The sequence below is a fragment of the Lathyrus oleraceus genome, chromosome 3, assembly GCF_024323335.1.
Source record: "Lathyrus oleraceus cultivar Zhongwan6 chromosome 3, CAAS_Psat_ZW6_1.0, whole genome shotgun sequence".
Taxonomy (NCBI): Eukaryota; Viridiplantae; Streptophyta; class Magnoliopsida; order Fabales; family Fabaceae; genus Lathyrus; species Lathyrus oleraceus.
The window spans coordinates 480,209,493-480,218,967 of NC_066581.1; positions in this window are offsets into that span (position 1 = coordinate 480,209,493).

Consider the following 9,475-nt stretch of genomic DNA (forward strand, 5'->3'; position numbering starts at 1 on the left):
GAAAATCCAATTTTGAATCTTCTTGAATATAAAATAATTCAAAATTTTGGACTTTTCCAATTTTTTTTAATTGTTCAAAAGTGGCTAATATTTGTTAATAAAAAATTATATATTTTAGTTTTCTATAACAACAATATTATCGAAAAACTCAATAATTAATTTTGATAAAATGTATATTCATTTGGGAAAATACATTATGAAAAACTTAAGTTTTAATTTTTTTTCAAATTAAAAGAATCGTCTTGATTTGATAATGAAAAAGAGTTGTTTAAAAAAAAGTGAGATAAATCGTGATATTTGGGGTATTTGTAGGGGGTGAGAGAGCATATGTTGGTGTTTGGAATTTCATAGGTTGCGGTTTGAAATTTCATAGAGAATGTAAAGGAGTTAGAGTGTGACGCTCAACATAAGATTTTTAGAAGTAATGCATTTTCATCGAAAAATGGTTGTCAACAAGTCATTAATCAAAATTATATATCTATTTGTTGGATTTCAAGTGTGAAAATGCTAAAGTCCAACATCAACTAGGAATGACAAAAATGTTGTTTTAATAAAAGATGTGACTCATGTCTTCATTGTCTTAAGGTTTTTGATGGATATGTGGCATCAAGGTTTCTTTGACCCCCAACGTCTAGCCCATTAACACTTCTAGGCCTCACTCTCCGGACTCCCCAACAAGTGGGTATCAAATCCATGTTGGCTCAGTGGGAGAGAAAAAGTGGATCCTAGTATGGATCAAGGCTAGTGATGTGGGTGACTCACACTTGTGTGGGGTATTGTTGGGTTTCAAGCGTGAAAATGCTAAAGTCCCACATCGACTAGGAATGCAGTAAATGTTGGGTTTATAAGAGAGGTGACCCATACCCCTTTGCCATGGAGACTACTTTTAACCATACAAAGACCTCTTCAATTTACAAACTAGTATGTTTTATCTCAGATGGCTACCAAGGCTAATATTGCGTTAATAGAAGTATGTCTGACGATCGGAGAAAAAATATCATCATAATCAATCCCCTTCTGCTATGAGTACCCATTTGCTACAAGACAAGCCTTGAGCTTTTCCCCTTCTTTTTTTGTTACTGTTGGTTTTCTCTTAAACACCCACTTACAACCGATAAACCTTTTTCCTTTAGGAAGCTGAACAAGTTCCCATGTCTGATTTTTCTTCAAGGAATATGTCTTACCCACCATAGCACCCATCCACTTATCTTTCTCTTAGCTAGCAATAGCCTCTCAAAAAGTAGAAGGGTTTCCAGAACTAGTAAGAAATGCATATGATGCCAAGTCTTTATACCCATATCTTTCTGATGGCTTGGTTGAACGGTGCTCTCTGTCACATACAAGGATATGATCATGTGCTCCACCTAAAACTCCAGGTTCATGGTCAATTTCAGTATCAAATCTTGGTTCCTCCTGTTGTTCAGGCATTGCCTGCAAATTATTCACTGGTGGCGGATCAACATCCACCTGAATCACCTGTTTGTTGGGAGTTTCTTCTTCAGATGCTAATACAGCTATTATAACTGACTGCTTCAACATTAGTTCTCATAAATTATAATATCTCTATTGATTACCATCATCCTTTTAGTTGGATCTTATAACTTGAACCCCTTTACGCTTTTTGCATAACTAGTGGAGACACACTTCTTCGACTTTGGATCAAGCTTGGATTGATCTTTACTGGATATATGCACATGTAGTATTATATTTGTGAATTTCTTCAACAAGGTCGTCCTCGCCATAATATAAAGCTCTCTCTTGACACTAATTATGTGTATAATGCCATTAGCAAATGGAGAGGGAGTCCACCACTATCCCCTAAAGATTAGGTGGTCAACAACTTCCCTGGATCACGAGGGAGCAGTTGTTTCCCCTAAGGGTTACCCAAATTGTAGGCCCAAGAGTCCTCTACAAATAACTCTCCCCAAGAGGAGAAAGGGAAGATCTCAAGCCATAGATATCACACCACACATACACTTATACCTAAGCATACCATTATATGACAAGGTCTCTCACCTCACGTTAGCAGGTCCCCAAAACCACCACAAAACACCATTATACAGGGCTTATCACCATTGTGGGCAAGCCCTAACCACCATACAATGTAATGATAATACTAAAACACACTGCATATTTGGCTCAGATTGCACATATTTATTGTATTTTATTTGTCAATTTCTTGTATTATGCTTTTGTTTTGTTTCATTTTCAGGCAACAATGCCCTAATAAGCCTCCAGCGAAGAAACGATGTGAAAAGAGCAAAAATCGGGGATTTTAATTGAAAAATACACACATGGCGTCCCACATGGCGTTGGCCAAGGAGGGCGCCATGAGGTGTCATGGTTTGACCACGTCTCAACGGTCACAAGATCACGTCTCCCACTCTTTTCCCACATGGAGGGCGCCAAGTATAGATGGAGGGCGTCACCTTCATGGTTTGACCACGTCTCAACGATCAGAAGGCTACAATCTCCCTCTTTACACACACGGCGGGCGCCATGTAGGGGATGGCGAGCGCCATGTAAGGGATGGCGGGCGCCGTCTACCTTAAGGAAGCTTTCGGTCAAGGCAGTTGGAGCACTCTCCCATGACCAAAGAAATTCTCTCACACGAATTGAATGAGCTGCTTGGACCACAAGGCATTGCTACACTATAAATAGGTCCTAAATTCTTAGTTTTTAGGCATCCAGTCTTAGTTTCAGCATTAGGCATAAACTCAGTATTAAAAGCGATAATTTATCACATCGATAGGTTATCACACAATTGTTGTAATCGAGATTGGAGCACTGTAGCATAGAAGTTTATTTTCATGTAAAATTTATCTTCAAGTCAGATTTACTTTCCGGCATTGTACCAGATTCAATTCTCCGATTTGGAGCAGGTTTTTATTTCAATTTGCAATTTATTATATATCGCATTGTCTTTACTTTATTTAAATTCCCACACCGCTTTACATTCTTTATTTTCCTGTCCCGCTTTAAATTTATTTACATTATTGCTCTGCTTTACTTTATTTACTTTATCGCACGATTTACTTGTTTTAATTTCTTTTACTGCAAAAAAGATTTGCCTTTGAACCGAACTTAAGAGTGACACTTTCGTTCTTTTGGAAACCAATCACACACTTATCATGTTTTTAATCCCTAAATGACTTATTCTGCAAATCAATTATATGCATTGTTTACCATAATCATGTCCAACTAAATTTATTGTGCTGGGATGTGAGGACCGTCGTTTCGACGGTACTCCATATGTTGTTTCTGTAGAAATACTTTAGGAGATGACTTTGATTTTAAACAATTTTTCTGAACTTAAATTGATCGGTCATTACGTAAATGGGACCGTGTTTCTATTTACGTAATAACTGTGATTACGTCGGGTAAGATCGAAAGTCGTCTGACACTTTAGATAAAAGTTGGTTAGTTTTTAATTGATAAAAACAGCAGAAGTACTTTATTAATTAATTAGGAAATTTTGATATTATTATAAGGCGATTGTAATATTATTTTCGGACGCGTTTATAGATTTAGGATCCGGTTATCCGAGTGAAAGCCCGAAACTCTTTTAAGTCAAACCTTCAAATCAAAATCACTTTTCAATTGAGATAAGAGTTTATTTCCTTTAAAATGAGTTTATTACTTTAACGCGGTAAGCGCTGGCCATATGTGACAAATGGAAGGTATAAATTAGAGAGTAAAACTCGGTTCCAATTACGCTAACGCGACGGTTTCTATTTAATTAACTTTTATTTCAAGAAGAAAATATTGCCCCGTAAGTGTTTCTCTGAATTCAATCTTTGTTTTTATTTCCTGTACGCATTACACTCTATTTCGATTAGCCTTGGATGTACAACGTAACAATAGTAATCAATAGATTGACATTGGTCTTTGTGGGATCGATGATCTTTTATACCACTTGGATATTCTCCGTATACTTGCGGATACAACCCATCATGTAATATACCTACTAATGCTTTTTGTTAGACTATGGCACGGATCTAGAAGGGGGGGGGGGGTTGAATAAATCCCAATTAAAATAAGTCGGCGCTACCAATTTAAAATTGGTTTTGAAAATTTGTTTTAAGTGCGGAAGCGTCCGAGGAAAGATATAGTCTAAAACAAACCGTTATTGGAAAACCGGATATGCGTCAAGCCAATGGATTAGAGATAAAGTGAAATACGAATCACTACACTTATTTGCACAATCAATGATTTGTTTCACTTACTAGGATTCCTAGTTCCAATGATCCAAATACCAAATCAAACTAGATACAAACTTAAGACAACTTTAGTTTAGGTAAATTATCAAACACTTGGTGTGCATAAACACTCCAAGTGATATTTGTGTTGAGTAAGTAATTCAAATTAATCTAGTACAATATACTATTGCACTTTGGATTCAAAAACAGAGTTTTAATCTCTTACTCAATTAATATCAATGTTTGGTAAAAGTGCTTAAACTAAAATCACTTAATTTTTAAGCTGAAAAACAATTATGCAGAAAATTAAAGAAGACAGAGATTTGATGAGGCAGTTCCCCCGCCGTCCTCGCTTCGGGGTACGTCTGCCCCCAATTCTAAAAGTAGAATTGAGATGATTTAATAGATATCACCTGTTGAATTTAACCGTTTATACAAGGATTGCAAAGCAAGTAAACAACTGAACTCTCAAGATGTTGAATGTTGCTTCCTCTCCTTGTTCCTTGATTCAAGATGAATCAAGACCTTCAATTGTTGTTGATAGACCTCCGATTCCATCCCCTTTGTTGAAGAACCTTCCGTTCTTCAAACCCTCGGCCCGGCTGATCTCAACCACAACGAATCGAACCCGAATCCTTCCCTTCAATATCACCGAATCCGCTACTAGACTGATGAAGACTTCCTCTTCTCAATCACCTTCGCTCAGCTGAATATTGATGAAGCAATTCGTCCAAAAACCCCCAAACACAAACCGGTCTTGGAGGACAAAACCCTAACGGTTTTATTCAAGAAAGAACCTGCCACAAGCTTCAACCCGAATCGGATTCTCCAATCTCAACTTCGAACCTTATCACCTTTAACCGATCATGAAGCACATCAAAAATGGTTGTGTGTAGTTGATGTGTTGTGAGATGTTGAAGATGAAGATGATGAATCTTGGACACCTATTTCACTCTTTCTTGTTTCCTTGAACACTTGAAATCAATTTGACAAAATGTTGGTTGATAAAAGTGATTTGACTTCTATTTATAGTAACTAGCTAACCAACCAAAAATAACAGCTTTTCAAACAGTGGAAAATACTCAGAAAACTGAGTTTACGCACGAGCGGTCGACCATAGGTCGGCGTGTGCTGACCCATGGGAAATGCGCCGACCCCTATGGTCGACTCACGTGTTCCATGCGCTGACCTGTGGCCAACAGCACTATGCCATGCGCCGACCTGTGGTCGACTCAAGCAAGCATGCGCTGACCAGTCACCAACTGGTCTGAGTTATGCGCTGACCCGTGGGCTATGCGCTGACCCTTGCGGTCGACTCAAAGCCTGCAAACCTGCAAAAATTCGTATCTTTGTGGTTTTCATGCATTTCGTCATGATCACATTTTATCCACATATGTTTTATGAAATATAGCAGTTTTAGATAATCATAGAGAAGGATATGAAAGGTGATATGTTGCATTTGTTTGTAAACATGGAATCGACAATGCCGATTCATCTGTGATGGTCATTTGTCATCATCGAAACTTGTGATTGTATGTTGTCTGACAATTTGCCCTTACATACTCCCCCTTTTTGATGATGACAACCTGTGCTAAAGCCAACGAGACAAACAATATGCAGTATTTACACATTGTGCACACTCCCCCTTTCTTTTGTAATCTAAGGCGATCTATCTGCAAAACCGACTGTTAATTATGGTGAACATTTTGGCTGCTTGTACTCTTCTCCCCCTTTGACAACATCAAAAAGAGACAAGGAATGATTATTCAACGTAACACAAAATTCAACAGGAAATAACACTATCAGACAATAATATCACACCAAATATCATTACTGAACGATAATCATTAATTAAAAGAAGATAAACATTAAAATTAATGTTGCACAAACAAGCATTACAGAGAATTTAATACATTCAAACAACAAACAAATTCAGATGCATATGCGGTCCTATGTCCTAATGGTGTCGTCCTTGATGGTAACAGATATCAGGGTTTCTGTAGGGGTCAGCCAGATATGAAATTTGTTCAGCAATACTGCCTAGATACTTGAGACTCCCGTCGGCCAATCGTTCCTGGCGTTCAAACGTTTCGGTAAATGCAGCATACCGTTCATTCATGCTTGTGGAGAGGTTGTCAAGCCTCTCATTTTGCGCTTGAATCTGGCTGCTAATATGAGCATAGCGCTCATCCTGAGTTTGCATGAAGGATTGTTGTGCCAGCTGCATATTTCGCATCATGTCCAACAATTCTGAAGAGTTTGCATGCTGTGGAGGAGACGGAGGAGATTCTTCATCATCCTGGTGATACGGCTGGTAGAATTGACGTTGAGTTGACCAGCCCGTATGTTGCCATTCACCCCAGCCACCACAGATGGGGACATCTTCTTCAGTTGAATGTGACTGCTGAACCCAAGCGGAGTCTGAGTAGTCGTGAGTGTCAACTCGTGGAGGACTGTTATCTCCATCATGGTGATCAAAGGCTTATCCTGCTTCCTCTTCTTCATTTTCCTCTTCATCTTCGTCTTCTTCACTTTCATCACTGTCATCATCTACTGCAACAGGCGCAAGAACATTTCCTCTTCGAACAAACTTGTACATTCTCCGCTCATTACACCAAAAATATCCCATCATAGACAGAGTTTTTGGGCTGAATTCTTTGTCTGATGAGATGGAGGTATACGGAAAGGACGGATGATTGACATCGGCTGTAGTAAGGACTTCTTGAATGAAGGATCCGTAGGCAAGAGCCGTTCCTCGTCCGGAATCACGTAGGATGAACATCCTACTGGCAATGTAGTAGGGCCTGTTGATTTTCTGCTTATTCTTCAGAATGTACATGAGATGAACCTCTGCCTGTTCAACTCTGGAGAGACCACCCTTCTTTGGTCGCAGAATGCGTGAAACAATCCACTGAAGAATCCGTTCTCCGGTTTTCAGCTTGCCGGCAGTGACAGTTCGTGGGAACGAGTCACTGTTAACAATATGATCAGGATATGGTCGTTTCAGCATGTCGTTCAACGCACTCCTAAACTCGTAACCTTCTATTAGGTGAGAGTTGGTTACCTCAGCTAGAGGATTTGCAGCATCATCCAGTGACATATCAAAATATTTGTTCCAAACGTTTGACTTAAACGATACCTTTGTCGTGCCAATCCTGGAGTGAAACTTGTGCCCGCGAAATTTATCATGAAGGCCAGCGTAGAACACTCGGACTAAGTCTTCGCTATATTTAGCATTGCATTCCAAGAATCTGACAATGCCTTGATGCTGTAGCAGAGACATGATTTCTGTGAGGTGCATGCGTTCGGCGGTAAGCTTGTAGAAAGTATGTTGTCGTACAACTCCTCTTTTGCCGATATCTTTGTTGAAGGATTCGACGCGAGCCGGTGGAACTAGCGACACAACGGAGATGGGTAGAGATGCGGCGGATGATTCCCGGGATCTCTTGCCGGTGGGTCTGCGAGATGTGGAAGCCATTTGAACAGATTTGAAGCTTAGTGTGTGTGGGAGTAGAGAGAAGCTTGGTGAGGGTTTTTGAGAATGATTTTGCTAGAGAGTGGTTTTTCCCTTTTTGTAGATGAGAAGTTAGGGTTTTGGGAAGAGGAAAGATCAAGGGACAAAAGACACTAGGTAGATGCAAGTTACAAGGTAGTGGGAAGTTTGAAATGTAATGGAATGTAAATGCACACTTAATGATGATTTTTGAATGTAGATGCATGAGAGGGTTTAAATTTTTCTGCAGAAAAACAGAATTTTTGAGCGATGCGTCAACCATACCTCTGTATGCGTCGACGCATACTGTTTGATTTTTGAAAAAATCACAAAAAATGTTAAGTGTGCGTCGACCATAGCCCTGTTACGGTCGACTCATACAGACAAAATTTCAGTTTTTCACTATTCTGCACATACGTTGACAAGTTTGATGCATAATTAAAATGCCATACAACAATAAACATCCAAAGAGATACATCATGCATATATATACAATATCATTATGTAGTATAGCTATTTTAACCATGAAACTTTGCAGAGAGAGAGAGAGAGAAGGGAACAGTATCACCTCGATGCCGGAGTAACTCGGTGAACAATAAACTTGTGCTTGCAACAACATCAACTTGTTAGAAGTACAAGATTATAGTCTTAAATGGAAAAAGGTAAAACAGCAGATTATGATGCCCGTTCCGAAATATCGAGAATACCAAGTTCTCGGCGGATATGAAAGAAATGATCAGTGGCTACCGGCTTTGTGAAAATGTCCGCTAGTTGATTTTCAGTATGAACATGTTCAAATACAATGTCACCTTTCTCTACATGATCCCGAAGAAAGTGGTGTCGAATTTCGATATGTTTGGTGCGAGAATGCAGCACAGGATTCTTGGTAAGATTAATGGCACTTATATTGTCACAAAAAATGGGAATACGTTCAAGTTTGAGGTTAAAATCCAATAGTTGTTGCTTAATCCATAGGATTTGAGCACAACAACTACCGGCGGCAACGTATTCCGCTTTGGCGGTTGACAAGGCAACTGAAACCTGTTTCTTGCTATGCCAACTGACCAAAGAATTTGAAAATAAGCGACAAGTGCCACTGGTGCTTTTCCTATCCGATTTGCAACCGGCAAAATCGGAATCGGAGAAACCTACCAATGAATAATCATTACCTTTGGAATACCATAGTCCATACTTCGGAGTACCGGATAGGTATCGAAGTATTCGTTTAACAACTTTTAGATGGGATTCCTTAGGACATGATTGATATCTTGCGCACATGCATACGCTAAACATAATATCGGGACGAGAAGCAGTAAGATAGAGAAGTGATCCAATCATACCTCTATACCGTTTTACATCTACTTCCTTACCGTCTTCATCTTTGTTCAAGTTTGTACAAGTTGGCATGGGGGTGTCTATGGCCTTAGCTTTTGCCATGTCAAATCTCTTGATAAGGTCCAAACAGTACTTTGTCTGGCTCACGAAAGTTCCTTCTTTGAGCTGTTTAATTTGAAAACCGAGAAAGTATGTGAGCTCCCCCATCATACTCATCTCGAATTCGCCCTGCATAAGGTCTGAAAACTCTCTCACAAGATTCATGTTAGTAGACCCAAATATAATATCATCTACATAAATTTGCACTAATATCAAGTGCTTTCCTTGATGTTTAATGAAGAGGGTTGTGTCAACCTTTCCTCTTGAGTAACCTTGATCGAGTAAAAATTTGCTTAGTCGCTCATACCAAGCTCTAGGAGCTTGTTTGAGGCCATACAAAGCCCTTTTT